General features: G+C 33.1%; 1 pseudogene; it reads left to right on the forward strand.

The window, feature by feature from the left end:
• The first annotated feature begins 3,982 nt into the window (after positions 1-3,982).
• LOC120114416 lies at positions 3,983-14,269 on the forward strand (annotated as a pseudogene).
• Positions 14,270-15,160: the final 891 nt, after the last annotated feature.

Below are 15,160 nucleotides of genomic sequence, written 5' to 3' on the forward strand. Positions count from 1 at the left end.
CTAAAATTAAACAAGCAAATCTTGAAGATGGTGATTGTCCTCTTTGTCTATGTGTGCTGGAATCGATTATGCACGCGATTAAAGATTGCCCTAAAGTTAAGACGATTCTTTTCATGTCGGGTCTTTCCCCTAAGATTGTTGATTGGAGTGGGAATTCTTCTTTCATGTGGTTGTCTTTTGCTCAGTCAAAGCTGAATGGTGAAGGTTTCGATTTATTTCTTGCTTTGCTTTGGAAACTTTGGAATCGGCGCAACAATATTGTTCATAATGGTACATTATTATGAATTGATTACATCATAGGTCTTCAAATATGATTTTTCTTTTAAATTGGTCCTTAATTTTTAAATGATGATATATATTCTATTTGGTCCTCAAACTATGATATTCATCTAAATTAGTCCCAAACTTTTTAAACATTTCAATTTCATCCCAAACTATAAATATATAATAGTCACATCCTTGTTAATAAAATCGTTTGGTCAAGTTATAATATATATGTTTGAAAAAACAAAATTTAGATTAAACTATGGTTTAAACTAATTACATATTTGGATCAATCCAGGGAGGAAATTGGAATATTCAAAAGTTTGGGATCAATTTACAAAAAGGGTCATAGTTAGGGATGAAATTAGAATGTTAAAACATTTAAGGACCAATTCAAAATTAGAGATATAATTTGAGGGCATATGATAATTAACTCTATTATTATGCTTCATTTGCTGGAAGGGGACAATTTGCTGCGGGGAGAACAACTAGCTCGAAAGAATGCTAAACCATGGACGGATGCAAATTTTTTTTAAGGGGAGTGAATTTGAATTTGTAAAATTTCGGGAGGGCGAATTTAAATTTATGAATTTTAGGGTAGGAAAAAAATTTCAATAAAAATACATAAATAAAATCTAAAATATATAGTAATTTTTAGATAGTAGCTTTAGCTTATTTCATTCATTTCAATTCAAAAATGAAGAAAAAAGTTATCTAATAAATCTACAGATTTTAGAAAGAATTATAATTAAATGTACATTTTTAAATATTTGGGGTGGTTTCAATTTGATTTATTATTATTTTTTCATCAGAGCAGGCCTCCTTAAGAGCAGTTATTAACTTTGGTGAAACTCACACTTCCACTATCAACTTTGATGTGTTATGTTCAAAGGTATAGCTAGTGGATTTTTCCTTTTGACTGTGTCCCAAACAAATTTTAGTTCAGACTATATAAGAAAGAACATACGTTTTAAGGGGGTTAATGAGTTAAGTTTAGGGTCGATAAATGTAAGAATACCTTGAACTCATCAAGTGGTTTAGTGGTAAAGATAACATGTTCCTCTTAAAATATTGGATTTGAGCAATCGTATTTATAGTGTATGTACACATTATCAATTGGTTAATAAAATTCTAAACAAATATTATCTTATAATCTTTGTATAATTAAAAAAAATGTAGAAGTGTCTCATAGTTTATGCCAATATATTATATATTTATCATATTGTGTACAAACTTTCAAGAACAGTGAATCATAACTACTGATATAGTGATGTAAAGATAGCCATCAACTTTGATATGTAAATAATTTGACAACAGGAAAAGGCTAGTCATCAACCATCACCTAATTATTAATATTAGTTAAAGCAACGCGTACAAACAAAAAAGTCAAATTATTAAGTAAATTTACTTGTGGAGTAGACCATAAAACCATTAGCAACCTCCTTGGGAAAAAGATAAATTATTTGATGGATTTAATATCATATTAAATTTAGAGTATTTTTATATTTTAAATTAAAATATAGTTTACTTTGAATGTTATTAGAATAATTACTCTTTTAATATGTCAATTTAAAATTGTATGTATTTTTTTTAAAGATAATTATATATTTTGTATATTTCAAATTAAAAGTAATATTCTTAATTTGAATAATAAAATGAGTGCATATTTGTTTAATATTTTAAATTTAAAAGAAATTATTATATGTATAAATTTAGATATTAAAATATCTGGTTGGAGTAAATCTCCCAATTTTAATATTTTAATTTAAAAGATATTATATGTTTAAATTTAAATATTAAAATAGATTTAGTTAGAGAAAACTCACTCGAAATTCCCCTATAAATAATGAGCAAATATCTCAGTTTTTTCAGAACTCAGAATTCAAGAAACTTTCTTCTCTTGAAATATTTTCTCTCATTCTTAGAAATATTCATTTTCCCTTAATTTTTCGGTGATAGTCGAAGGCAAGGAAAGTTCGTGATCTCTGTTTTTGTGTACTATAGCTGATCATCTAGTTGTTGTATCTTAGGAGACAAACGACCAAAGGATCTCGAGCACCAAAGAGTGGCCGAAAATGTCTTAAAGAAATTGTATAGCGACATGCCTTAATTGATTCTGATCTCAAGATCAATATACAGAGTATTTTATTTCCTTTAATTCTCTTTTATTTTTTAAAAGAATTTTGATTATCTCTTTTATTTTTTCTTAGGTCCTATTTTCGTCTCAGATTATTACTATCGGATAACACTTTATTGTACAAAAATGTCTAACACATTCACCATTTGGATAATTTTATTGTAAAATGTTGTAATCTAAAGTCAATTTCTGGTGTATTTTAAACTAAATATATATTTTACTTTAAAATGTTTACACAATTGAAAATACTTTAGTTACTAAAAAAATATCTTAACTATAACTTTTTTTAGATTGAAAATGGAATAATTATACAATTTATATAATATACTATAGATAACATATCGAAAATTTATCCAGAGTTATGCTCTTGATAAATTTTTCGATCGCAATTGATTTATATCTTTTTTAACCTTATATTAACTAGTTGTATTTTAGACTCATCATCTTTCTCAATTCCTCACTCTTTGCTCTTCTCTAAGTTGATGTTATATCTTAACTAAACATTAATTCAATTGAGAATGTATATATATATATTATTCAATAAACTTTTAAATTAATTTTATTATTTAATGTCATGAAGTCCTGATTGAAAATTTTTAGTGATTCTAAATGAATTATTTTAGAAAATACTTAAAATAATCAAAACATAATATTAAGAAATCATTCTAGTGGGAGGTGTTTTGATATTCCAAATATTTACAAACGTATGATTAGGAAATTCTTTTCCACTTTCATGCATATCATATAGCGGCAAATTTAAAGGTATTTTTGAGAATATATATATATATTTGTATAAGATAGATACAATCAATAAAATAGATAAATAAATAAAAATAAATAAATTTTAGGATAAACATTTACTCATCTTAAATTAAGTGTGGATGTACTATTAATAACATAAAACTAGCTACGTTTCCATCTACTTTGAATGTGAACCATTAAATTTTTGTATCACAAGGTATGACCAAATTTTCTACGCTAGGGAAGAGGTCCCATTGATGTTGATGGGGGTTTCTGTTCTTCAGGGAGGGGTCAATGCTTGGGGTACAAGCTGATTGGATATATGTATAGTATAGGGGTTTTCTTGTTGGTCCACCGCCCGGGGGGGGGGGGGGCTCTCTGTTTCTTACATACAGCTTTGAAACTGGGAGCATGTGTTTTTGTTTTACTCTCACTATCATGTTGTGAGCTGGTTGATGCTTGCTTTGTGTTCCGGCTGTAATAGACTATATGTTTCCTTCTGTAATTTGCAATTTTCCAAAATAGGGTAAATTACAAATTTAATAACTAAACTTTAATTTCTCTTCTATTTTACTCTATATTTTAAAAGTTTTCAATTTAATCACTCAACTTTATACATGGTTACTCATTCGTTTACTATCTAACGGCGTTATAACATAGATAGATTGAAGGCTAAAGCTGCAGTCAAACTAGCCAAATTTTAAGCTGAGGTTATGAAACTTGTCAATAACGTTATGAAGGCTCTAGAAGTGGCTGCCACAATGCAAGAATTCAGCAAAGTGATGACTAAGACTTCTTTATTAGTTTAATCATTTAAGTATCAATGCCTGTATAGTTCCTCCAAACTCTCCCTCTTGTTTCGGTTCCTTGTCTCTTTCAAAGAAAAATGAAGGCGACATTGAAAGGCAGAAACACTAACTATTAGAGCACCGTTGCTGCTATCCTTCCGTCAATGCCGACGATATCAAGCTCCACTCCTCCATGACCAACGCCACTGTCGTCAAGGTTCCCAACCTGAATGATTTGACTCTTCCTGTTGAGAAACCCGACTTCTTCGTCATCTACTATGACTCCCCCAAAAAGAATTTTCGATTTCAATTTATGAACTCAGTTAGGGTTGCATATAAGCTATTGATGCTGACTTATATTCACAGCAGAAGGGACACTCGTGTTCGATTCTGCTAACAAGATGTCAACTAAATACATGTTTGGTACGAGAAACTGTATGCTCAAATACAATTACATGCACGGAGGGGCTACAACCAGGAATTCAAATAATGGTTTAACAGTAGTATAGCGGCCATTATATCGCAGTCGTGATAGTGTCTGAAATCGCTATTGCGGGAAACAATAATGTGAAGTCGAATCACACCAATAGTAGTGGGTCGCAGTCACAATTTAATGGGTAGCGGCCAATTCGTGGTAATAGTAAACCGCTATTTTTCTATTTTTCTGTTATTTTAATTTAAAAAAACAATTTTTAAAATCAATTCATTTAGAAAAATTTACAATCATCATACCTATAATGATCACAATAACGTCTATTATAACTACAACTACAATAAATATAACATGACCAGAAAAACACGATCGCAACCGCAGTTTAAATCACTTGTTACAACTCTGGAGCCATGTTATGATATAGGAAAAAATATGGGATTTTACGATTTCAACGAGAGTGTAGGACAATGTTTTTAAGGCAACTTATCTGACATTGAGGATTTAGCGGCGTTTTTACCCAAAAATCACCCTGACAGAAATTAATTATCAATTATCCGCGCCTTTATGGGGTTTCGTCCGAGCTGGCATCACGTCATGAAAGGCGCAGATGGTCATCCGCGCCTTATCCGAGTTGGTGTCACGTAAGGAAATGTGCATATCATCATTTGCGCCTTTCTGGGGTATATGTCACGCGCCTATAAGGCGCAGATGGTGATCCGCGCCTTCCAATTAATTTTTAACCATTCACACCTCTCACATTAATTACCCCATCCGGCCAAACCCCTCCCCTCTCCGTATAAATACCCTGTAACACTCATCTCCCGTATACCTTTCCGTACTCGGGATACTGATGTCACATCACTTTTAAAGCATTTCCTCATTTGAAAATCCATAAAATTTTGTTTTTCGATTTCTTAACACATAACATTTTTAAGATAAAGCAAAACATTGATTGTAATTTGTTACGAAGTTCTACTTAATTAAAAATTCAGAGCATTTTTAGTACTTTAATTACATGCCAAATAAGTTTTTCAAAATAAACTGGATTGTCCTACTGTCACTGATGAGTCAACCTTAATTGATGATCACTGCTGCTACAGTTGCACTCCTTACCCAGTTAATCTCTTCCTTTACCTACGCGTGAAATCAACACATGTTAAATATGTACTTAGTGAGACATAATATTGTAAAGAAATAATAATGTATACTTAAGCATATCATGGTTATTTGATTTCAAACTAATTTGTATCATCCATAAGAATTAGACAAGTTCCTCTTATTGAAACCAAACTTCTTTCATACTATTATCATAACCATCCTTAGTATGTCCAACATACCTTTCTTTCTTATACATTTTTTTTCTTTTCATTTTTTCTTTAGTAATTATTCGTTAATTTCAGTTATGGCCTCCTTTCATGCATTAATGCATCCTTTCATGCATTTTAGTTATGGCATCATTTCATGCCTCAATGCATCATTTCATGCATTTTAGTTTTGGCATCCTTTCATGCCTTAATGCATCCTTTCATGCATTTTAGTTAGGAATTCGTTTTAGAGCAGTTCATACTCAAAAACTCATTCATAATATCATTTCCATACATATAATGATAACATATTAATTACTATAAAACATACACTAACTTAAACGTTCTAATTTAAATAATTATGAATCTTATTCATCTTAAATAATCACAATAAATGTACTCACCTGATAATCACAATAAATGTACTCACCTGATAATCCCAACTAATAAAATGTAGAGATGTCTGGCTAATTAACAACTTTATCCTTCTCTTTTTTCTTGCTAGATTCAGGAGCTTGGTTACGATCTACAAAAACATCCATTAAGTACACATAACATACCAATGTTAGTATACTCCTTAACATTATACTTTAATAATATTCAAAAGTACCATTATTTCAATTTCTATAACAATTTCAACCTATCTTGTAGTTCCAAGCTCAATAGTATCGGTACTACTACCCTTTCAACTTGGTATCGATACTTCTATACTATGGTATCGATACCCCCTTTCAGTATCACCATTTCTATATTCTGTGTTGCATGGTATCGATACCTTTCTCTCAGTATCTATACTACTATACTATGGTACTGATACTCCTTTCAATATCGATACCATTTTGACATTTTGGATCCATGGTATCGATATTTCCCCTTTTTAGTATCGATACCCCATAGTATTGATACCGCTTGCATCGGTACCGATACTATTCGTCACATTTCTACCTATTTACACCTATAGTATCGATATTGTTCTATCAGTATCGATACCCTTACCCAAATTTACCATTTTTCAGCCCGATTTTTACTAAATTTTTCCCTTTAATCACTTACTTTTACTTCCAACAATACTATTAAACTTTTCTTTACTTAACCCCACTAACATTCCTTCATTTAACCTCTTATAACATTTAGAATCTTCATAGAATACTTCAACTCAAGAATCATATCATTTTTCTAAACATGTTTTTAATCATATCTCATGCTTATAATCTCTTATTCAATCCTTTGACAAGTCAATTCTACTAATAAACCTCAATAAAAACTCATATATCAATATATCATTCAAAAACCCATTTCCTTAAATCTCATATAAAACATCCACCGCTTAGTTTTAATATTATTTAATCCTTCCTTAAGCTTACATATCACTTAATGTTACAAGAGCAACCCAAAATTTAAAGGAAGAACTAACTAATTGAATATTACCTTATATTATAGAGGAGAACACTACCCACGTGAAGAAGAAGAAGAAGAGTAGAAAATAGCTTACTTTTCTCTTTTATCCTTTTAAAATCCCTAATAGGGAATCTATTAAAAATTCATTTTCCCTCTTAAAAGACAAAAATGCCCTCTTAATTTATTTATTGTTACAAATTAGTCTAAACACTATTCCAAATCATTTTCTCATCTTTTACCACTTATTCAAGTAAATCTTAAATTTCAAATCTTTTTAATAAAGTCTCTGATATGATATTTGGGGTATTACAATTCTCCCCTTAAGAAAATTTGTCCTCAAATTTAAATAAATATCTGGAACGAAAAGGTATAGAAACTATATTCTCACATCCTCCTCTCTTTCCCAAGTACCTTCTCCAACCTTATGATTCTGCCAGAGTACTTTAACTAAAGGAATCTTTTTGCTACGTAATTCCTTGATTTCTCTAGCCAGTATCCGCACTGGTTCTTCTTCATAAGTTAAATCTAATCGGATCTCTATTTTCTCTAGGGTGATAATGTGAGACGGATCTGGTCGGTATCTTCTGAGCATTGATATGTGAAAAACATTGTGGATATTATCCATACCCGGAGGCAAATCTAATTGATATGCTACTGGTCCGACATTTTTTAAGATCTCATAAGGTCCAATGAATCTCGGACTCAGCTTCCCTTTGCGCCCAAATCTCAAAACTTTCTTCTAATGCGACACCTTTAGAAATACTTTATCTCCCACTTGAAATTCGATTTCTTTTCTTTTCAAATCAGCATAAGATTTATGCCAATCGGAAGCTATCTTTAGATTGCCCTAATAAGGAATCTATTAAAAATTCATTTTCCCTCTTAAAAGACCAAAGTGCTCTATTAATTTATCTATTGTTACAAATTAGTCTAAACACTATTCCAAATCATTTTCTCATCTTTTACCACTTATTCAAATAAATCTTAAATTTTCAAATCTTTTCAGTAAAGTCACTGACCTGATATTTGGGGTATTACAAACCCATCCATTCTTCATTCAAACACACACCAAATTCTCAAATCCTCTCAAACCCTCTCAAAACCTAAACTCTCTTAAAGCTCAAACCTGGTCAAATTCTATTTAGAAGGTAAAATATTTTCGTATATTATAATAAATTAATAATTTAGTATTTTATTAAATTGTATTATATTAATTTATTATTATTTTTTGCAGTTATAAAATGAAAGATGATCTGCTTCGTTTAGATAGACATCTTATCTCGAGGCATTTTGCTGATACGGTAACATTTTTAAATTCTATTTTAATTTTTATTATTGTTAATATTTTATTTATTTAATTTTTTTAGTATTAGTTTATATTCTAATTTCTATAATATTTATTAAAATAGGAGAGAGATCATATATTAGATCCTTTCATCCGTAATCTTAAGTTAGAGATACCAACTAGTGTATGGCCCTATTTAGTTGAGGCTGGATTTGATTACGTAGCAAGATACGAAGGACACTGTAACCTAGAATCCAACCTGATTTCTGCATTGGTTGAGCGGTGGAGATCGGAGACACACACATTCCATCTTCCGTTCGGAGAGTGCACAATTACGCTGAAGGATGTTTACATGCATTTGGGGCTTTCGGTAGATGAAGATGTGCTTTCTAGGGTAGTGCGCGGTGACTAGCATTTATTGTGTCAAGAGTATCTTGGAGGTGTCCCGCCTAATTTCAACGGTGGTCGAATTCCGTTAAATTGGTTGGATGCAACTTTCAAGCGATTGAGTAGCGACGCCTCGGAGGAGCATGTTAAAATGTATGCACGGGCTTGCATACTACAGCTGATAGGAGGGCTCATGATGTCGGACAAATCGCATAACCAACTTCACTGTATGTGGTTGCGTCACCTCACCGATTTTCATCAGGTTGGCATATGGAGTTGGGGCTTGACAATTTTGGCATTTCTCTATAGGGAATGTGTCGAGCTACTTACAATAGAAAAAATACTATCGGTGGATGTCTCCTTCTGTTGCAGTTTTGGGCGTGGTATCACATGCCTTTTTATGTCCGGTAGTGAAAATCTCGTTGGTTTTCCTGCTATTACCGAGGTAATTACAATACTGATGTTGTATATTACTAATATTATTTAATTGAATAGGTGGTCAACTGCAAGGAAATATCATCGGGATTTACTTGATGAATTAGAAGAAATTTGGCTACTCTTTGATCAGAAGGCTGATGCAGAGGTATTTATTTAAATAACAAAATCTACTTTTAATTATCGTTATATAATTATATTAATATTTTGATAAGAATTTTATATATTTGTTTTAGTTTGAATGGTTCCTTATTGTACTGAAGAGATGAGGATTTGCATCTCACACGACTTAAGGGGCCCATTAGATGTCTAGATGGCGATGGTCCCTCTGATATGTTATGCGATTGTCGAGTGACATCCCACTGATCGCGTGCTCCTCTAATTTAGTTTTGTACAATCAATTCCAGAAGAACCTAAAAATCTTGACGTTATGCATAACATCAATCGACGCAACAAAAAAGAAGTAGACTGGCTGTTGAAGCACTATGAGTGGGTAATGATATGGGAGGATCAATGTGGGGGCATTCCCCGTACAGAACTCATTTATGTGGACCATTTGACGGTTGCAGATGGTTATTACGAGTGGTTCAATAAGAACCGGAAATCGTTCTTGATTTTTGATGAAGCACGAGGCAGGAGCATTCATCGACGTCGATAAAAACGTCTACCGTCACAACATCATCATCCTTCAACTCATGGATGAAGAGCAGGGGTTTTTGGTTTTTCCTCAGCTATAGCACCAGAACCTTCACAACAGCTACTGTCTATACCGATCTACATTCTACAGCCGTTTCAGTTAGAAACACAACCATATCAGATGCCACCACCACCGTAGAGTTATATGACTCATCCTGACGGATATTATAGTTCCATGTTTGCATATCTAAATTGGGGTGCATATACTAGTTATTTGGAGGGTCCAGCTTCACCCCGATAGTCGTACAGACACATCCTGTACAGTTTTCTCAATGATCGATGTTAGTCTTTTCATAGTTTTCTTAGTTTTATATGAGCGGTGGGATAGTCAATCATACACCTCTAGGGTCATTATACTATGGAGGTGATACATCATCATTCGTCCCTCATCAATAAAATGTATCTACTCTTGATGATGATGATGACGACGATAATGATAATGATGATGATGATGGCGGTGATGATGATGATGATGATGATGATGAGAGTGAGGATTCATAACAAGTTATACAAAGAAATCCTCCTCAAGACAGACAACCACCGTCCTGCGGAACACATTCAAGATGCAGGCATTGATGATTAATACATTTCATTATTTTGTATTTAATTTTTTTATTTACCAACAATTTTAATTTTTTTAATTTTTATCTTTTATTACTTAATTTATTTTGTTTATTTTATTACTTAATTTAAGCGACTGTTTTTATTATTTAGTGCTTTTAATCCCTTTTCTTGTATCGTTTTCTTGTTTAATTAATCGGTAATGCTCAAATGACCTTAACTTAAAGTAAATGAAAATTGAATTATAGAAACTTGGCATTCATAAACAACAACTACATCAAGCACAAAATCAACAGTTACTTGATGACAAAAGAGATGGATATTTTTCCTGCTGTGTCTGAGTTTCTACAATGTCCACATCTTTTGTTTTCTCTAGACGTTTCCCGAATATCCATATCACAATGAATTCGAGTGGATTTTGGACGACCATACTCCCTCAATAAGGACGGATTTGGTACAATCGGAAGCCAATTCTGAAGCTTATTAGGGTCTTTCTCATTACCTATGTGGGGAACTCAAATTTATATACCTTAAACACTTCTGATAGTAGGTATACGTAATCCACAAAACAATTATAGTCTTGACGGGTATGCGAGCAAGTTGCTATGACATGAGAGCATGGATACTTCAGAGCTTGAAAAAACCCACAGTTGTACCATCTGTCTCGTAGATTAACTCTGAACGAGTTAACTCGAATCCCTTGAATAGGTCACAGGATCTCTGTGACATGAAACAATTCATGGGTTCTAGAGAAGCTTGATACATACATTCCATTTGATGTAGCAATTCTTTTTTTTAGATCTATAACTAATATAGGGTGATAGACATGATCGTTTTGCATCCAATTTTGATCTTGTCCCCTGAGCTTCGCAAAAAGCACTCCCAAATGAAAATATGTCATTTTTACCAAAGCTGTTACTGGTAAATAACATGCCCCCTTTAAGGTCGAATTGATAGCCTCAGCCAAGTTGGTCGTCATGTGTACATATCGATATCCACCATCATATGCATTGTTCACATTTTTTATTGATGAGGCTGATGTAATCGTATCCTTCCTTGTTCTTTCCCTGCAACTTTTGAAACATGGACTCAAATGTTTGAGTTAGTAGTTCGTAACCTGAACATCAAATATAAAACTCACTAACTTTGTTTCCATAAAAAATTAAAATGATTGAAAAATAGCATTTTAACATACCCATGCGCACAAGTAATTGGCACTCATCATTCTTCTTGAACCTTCCATGATAGTTTGCAGCAATGTGTCGGATACAATACCAATGCTTGACATAGGGTGGTTGCCACATTGGACCCAAAGACTCCATTGCTACTTTGATCTAACTCAGCGATCTGAAATGACATAGATTTTTTCCCTCGTGATAACATGTAAGCGTAAGTTTCGGAGGAAAAAACCCCAAAAATCTATATCTTCTCCTTCAACAAGGGCAAAAGCAACTAGAAGTATGTTGCGATTACCATCTTGGACAACTACTATAGTAAAACTTGCTTGTATTTTTCAAACAAGAATGTCCCGTCGATTTGGACCACGGGCTTGCAGTATTTCACAACATTAATACACTATGGGTAAGTCCAAAAAAGTCGGTAGAATTGGCATCGATCGCGTAGTACTCGATCATTGTGGTATGCATGACAAGTTTGAAGTACATAATTAGCTCAAGATTCAATCTACGCACCACCCTAAACCAACTTGGTAGTTCGTTGTAAGATACATCCCATTCGCCGTGAAGTTTTTTAATGGCTTTATGCTTTGCCTTTCATGATTTTTTGTATGAGACGGTATACTCATAGTACGATTGTATAGCTGAAATTTGCATATCATGTCGGAGTCCAAGCTCGGATGATCCCGATTGAACCCTCCAGCACAGCATGTGTGAGGACCGTTGTATATCTTAGTTCCTGTATATACGTTGGACACAGTGAAAGACATACTTTTCGGTGATAGAGTGGTCGACTCTGGATTGAACAAAATTATGAATATTGTAATTCTTAATTGCCATCATCGCTTATTATTTTATAAAAACTCAATTCCTTTATATAACTCACCATTATTGACTGATGAGTTAAATCCATAATCATTGACATTAGGCATATTAACAAATTATGGCTCGTACATTGCACCATAGTCAACTTCATACATGTGTGATGTAGGTTCAGTGTGTACCATATTTGTGGGAACTTCATCTACATCATCAGAGTCTATGTTGAAAAGCGGTGATCTGGGTGAATGAATAGTCCAGTCTCAGCACCATCTGCACCTGGCTCACGAAGAGGTTCTTTTGGTGGAGATAAGGGTTCCTCCACGCTGTCAAAATTTAGGTCGAACAAGCTGACATTGAACTTGAAGGCATCTCGATATTGAGGTCGAAAAAACTCGCAGTTGAATGTCTCCCCTGGAGCTTGAAGGCATCGTGTCAAATGGGTACTGCACAGATTGCTGCGTCGAGGGAATCTCTATATTCAAGTCAAAGAAATTGGCAGATGAATGTCTTCCCCTTGAACTAGACGCGATGTTGCCATTCTGATTGTTTTTGGAGCCACCTCAATACAGATCGTAAGAAGTTACTGATGAATGTCTCCCCATTGAACTTGATGTGATGGCACCATCATGCGGATTTCCCATTATAGCGTTAAAATCATTACACATTATTGTAGTTGGACTGTCAACTTGATCAGCTTGTTAAACTAGCCCATAGTGGGAGGATAATGACATACCACGAACAACATGCACTTCAACAAATTTCGCATACATCTCTGTATCGGCGTCTGAATAATGATTTTGAGAATCAACCATCATTGCAAAATCGTCATCGTTCGATAGTTCGAACACTGTATAAGTTAATGGAAGCACCGATGTTGGAATTCTGTACTAAAACGAGGACAATCTTCTAGTACTTCCAACATGAACCTTCATTGAAATCTTCGTTATCAGCTCCTCAAGAGTTATGTTTCTCTTGAAGGATATTTTGACAGAATGATTTGATGCGAACACGACGTCGGTTTCATCTTCCCGAATTTATTCATCATAGTAAACAATAGTTGAAATACGTGTCATTTTAAGAATTTGAAAAATTGAGTGTCTTATATATGCAAAAAAACAATAGCTTAAATACTCCTAATTAAATATATAGTATATGAATTAAAATATAACCTAATAAAAAAATTTAAAAAATTTCACAATAATTTAAATAATATAATTTTATATGGTTTTCTTATCGGCAAAAATGTCTCAACGTATGATCTCACTTTTAATTTTACAACCGTAAAAAATAATAGAAAATAATTAGTACAATAATTTTTTTCAAATAATTATATAAAATAAATATAATTAATTAAAAAATACCTTACAACAAAATATCGATAGAGCTGGTGAAGTAAATATATGAAGAATTGATGTGGTGATGTTTACGGTTGAAGGAGTATTATTTATAGGCGATGGGGAGTTTAAAGGCGAGAAATTCAGAACCAATAATGACAGACGCGAATGACGATCCGCATCTTTCCTTATATGGCGCCAGTTCGGATAAGGCACGGATGACCATCCACGCCTTTTATGACGTGGCTCCAACTCGGACGAACTCTAAAGACACTGATAACAATCCGCACCTATCAAAAACTATATTAAAAATTTGACGAAATTATATTGACATGTAATTAATTCCTGTCATGTTATTGTTTTTGTTGGTAAAAACACAGATTTAGCCGAGTGGTTGAGAAATTCTAAGTTTAAAGGGACTTTTAAGATTTCAACATCTGTCAACCTAGCTAAAGAAACTAGGATCCCAAAGATCATTGTAGAGATTTCCCGAGATTTGAAAATGTGACGTTGTTCAACAGACAACAATATTGTTTATTTGCTTGTTTGAATTATATACATTTGAGCGAACAACTCAATGCAAGGCTCAAGACATGACTTTTACCAAACTTGTCAGCTGATCAAATTGAATACCATATCGTCATTCTTGTAAAAAAATCGTTAGTCAGTTCGAGGTGCTTCAGGCAGCGTATAGTGCAAAAAATTCTTGTTAGGCCCGACTTCGTTGTAGAACAGTTTTAACAATTTTCTTCATTTCAACATTATCCACCAATACTAGCTTCCTGAGAAGCGATCATAGGTGATTTTCTCGATAAATTACCTTAATTTTTTTTTATTAAACACCGTTTAGATTTTATTTTTGATCTAACACCTTTTGCAGTAAGGCGTCCCTCTTGAAGCGTACTTTACGCTGATCTGACGTCACATGGGATAAGGCGCGCCCCCTAAAGCGCGCTTTACACTGACATGGATACATGCTGGCTAAAACGCGACCCCGGGGCACGTCTTATGCCACGTAGGGGTATAGCGCGGTGCAGGGGCCGCGCCTTTCCTTTAATTTCAGACCTTTCCCACCCCTATAAATATCTCTCTTCTCAATCATTTTCATCACACCAAATCTTCTCAAATCCTCTTAACTTCTCTGAAATTCTCTCAACTTAGGGTATATTTTATTATATTTGATACTTTATTAGTATTTTATTTAATTATTTTAATATTTTATTTAATTGTTATTTTTTTGCAGTTATAAAATAGACGGCGGTCTTCTTCGTTTGGATGAAAATCATATATCGAGTCATTATGTTGATACGGTAACATTTTTACATTTTAATTTAATTTAAATTATTAATAATAATTTATTTATTAATGCATTATTATTAGTTTATAAATTAATTTTTGGA

Source organism: Hibiscus syriacus, unplaced genomic scaffold (assembly GCF_006381635.1).
Source record: "Hibiscus syriacus cultivar Baekdansim isolate YM2019G1 unplaced genomic scaffold, ASM638163v2 tig00110223_pilon, whole genome shotgun sequence".
NCBI lineage: Eukaryota > Viridiplantae > Streptophyta > Magnoliopsida > Malvales > Malvaceae > Hibiscus > Hibiscus syriacus.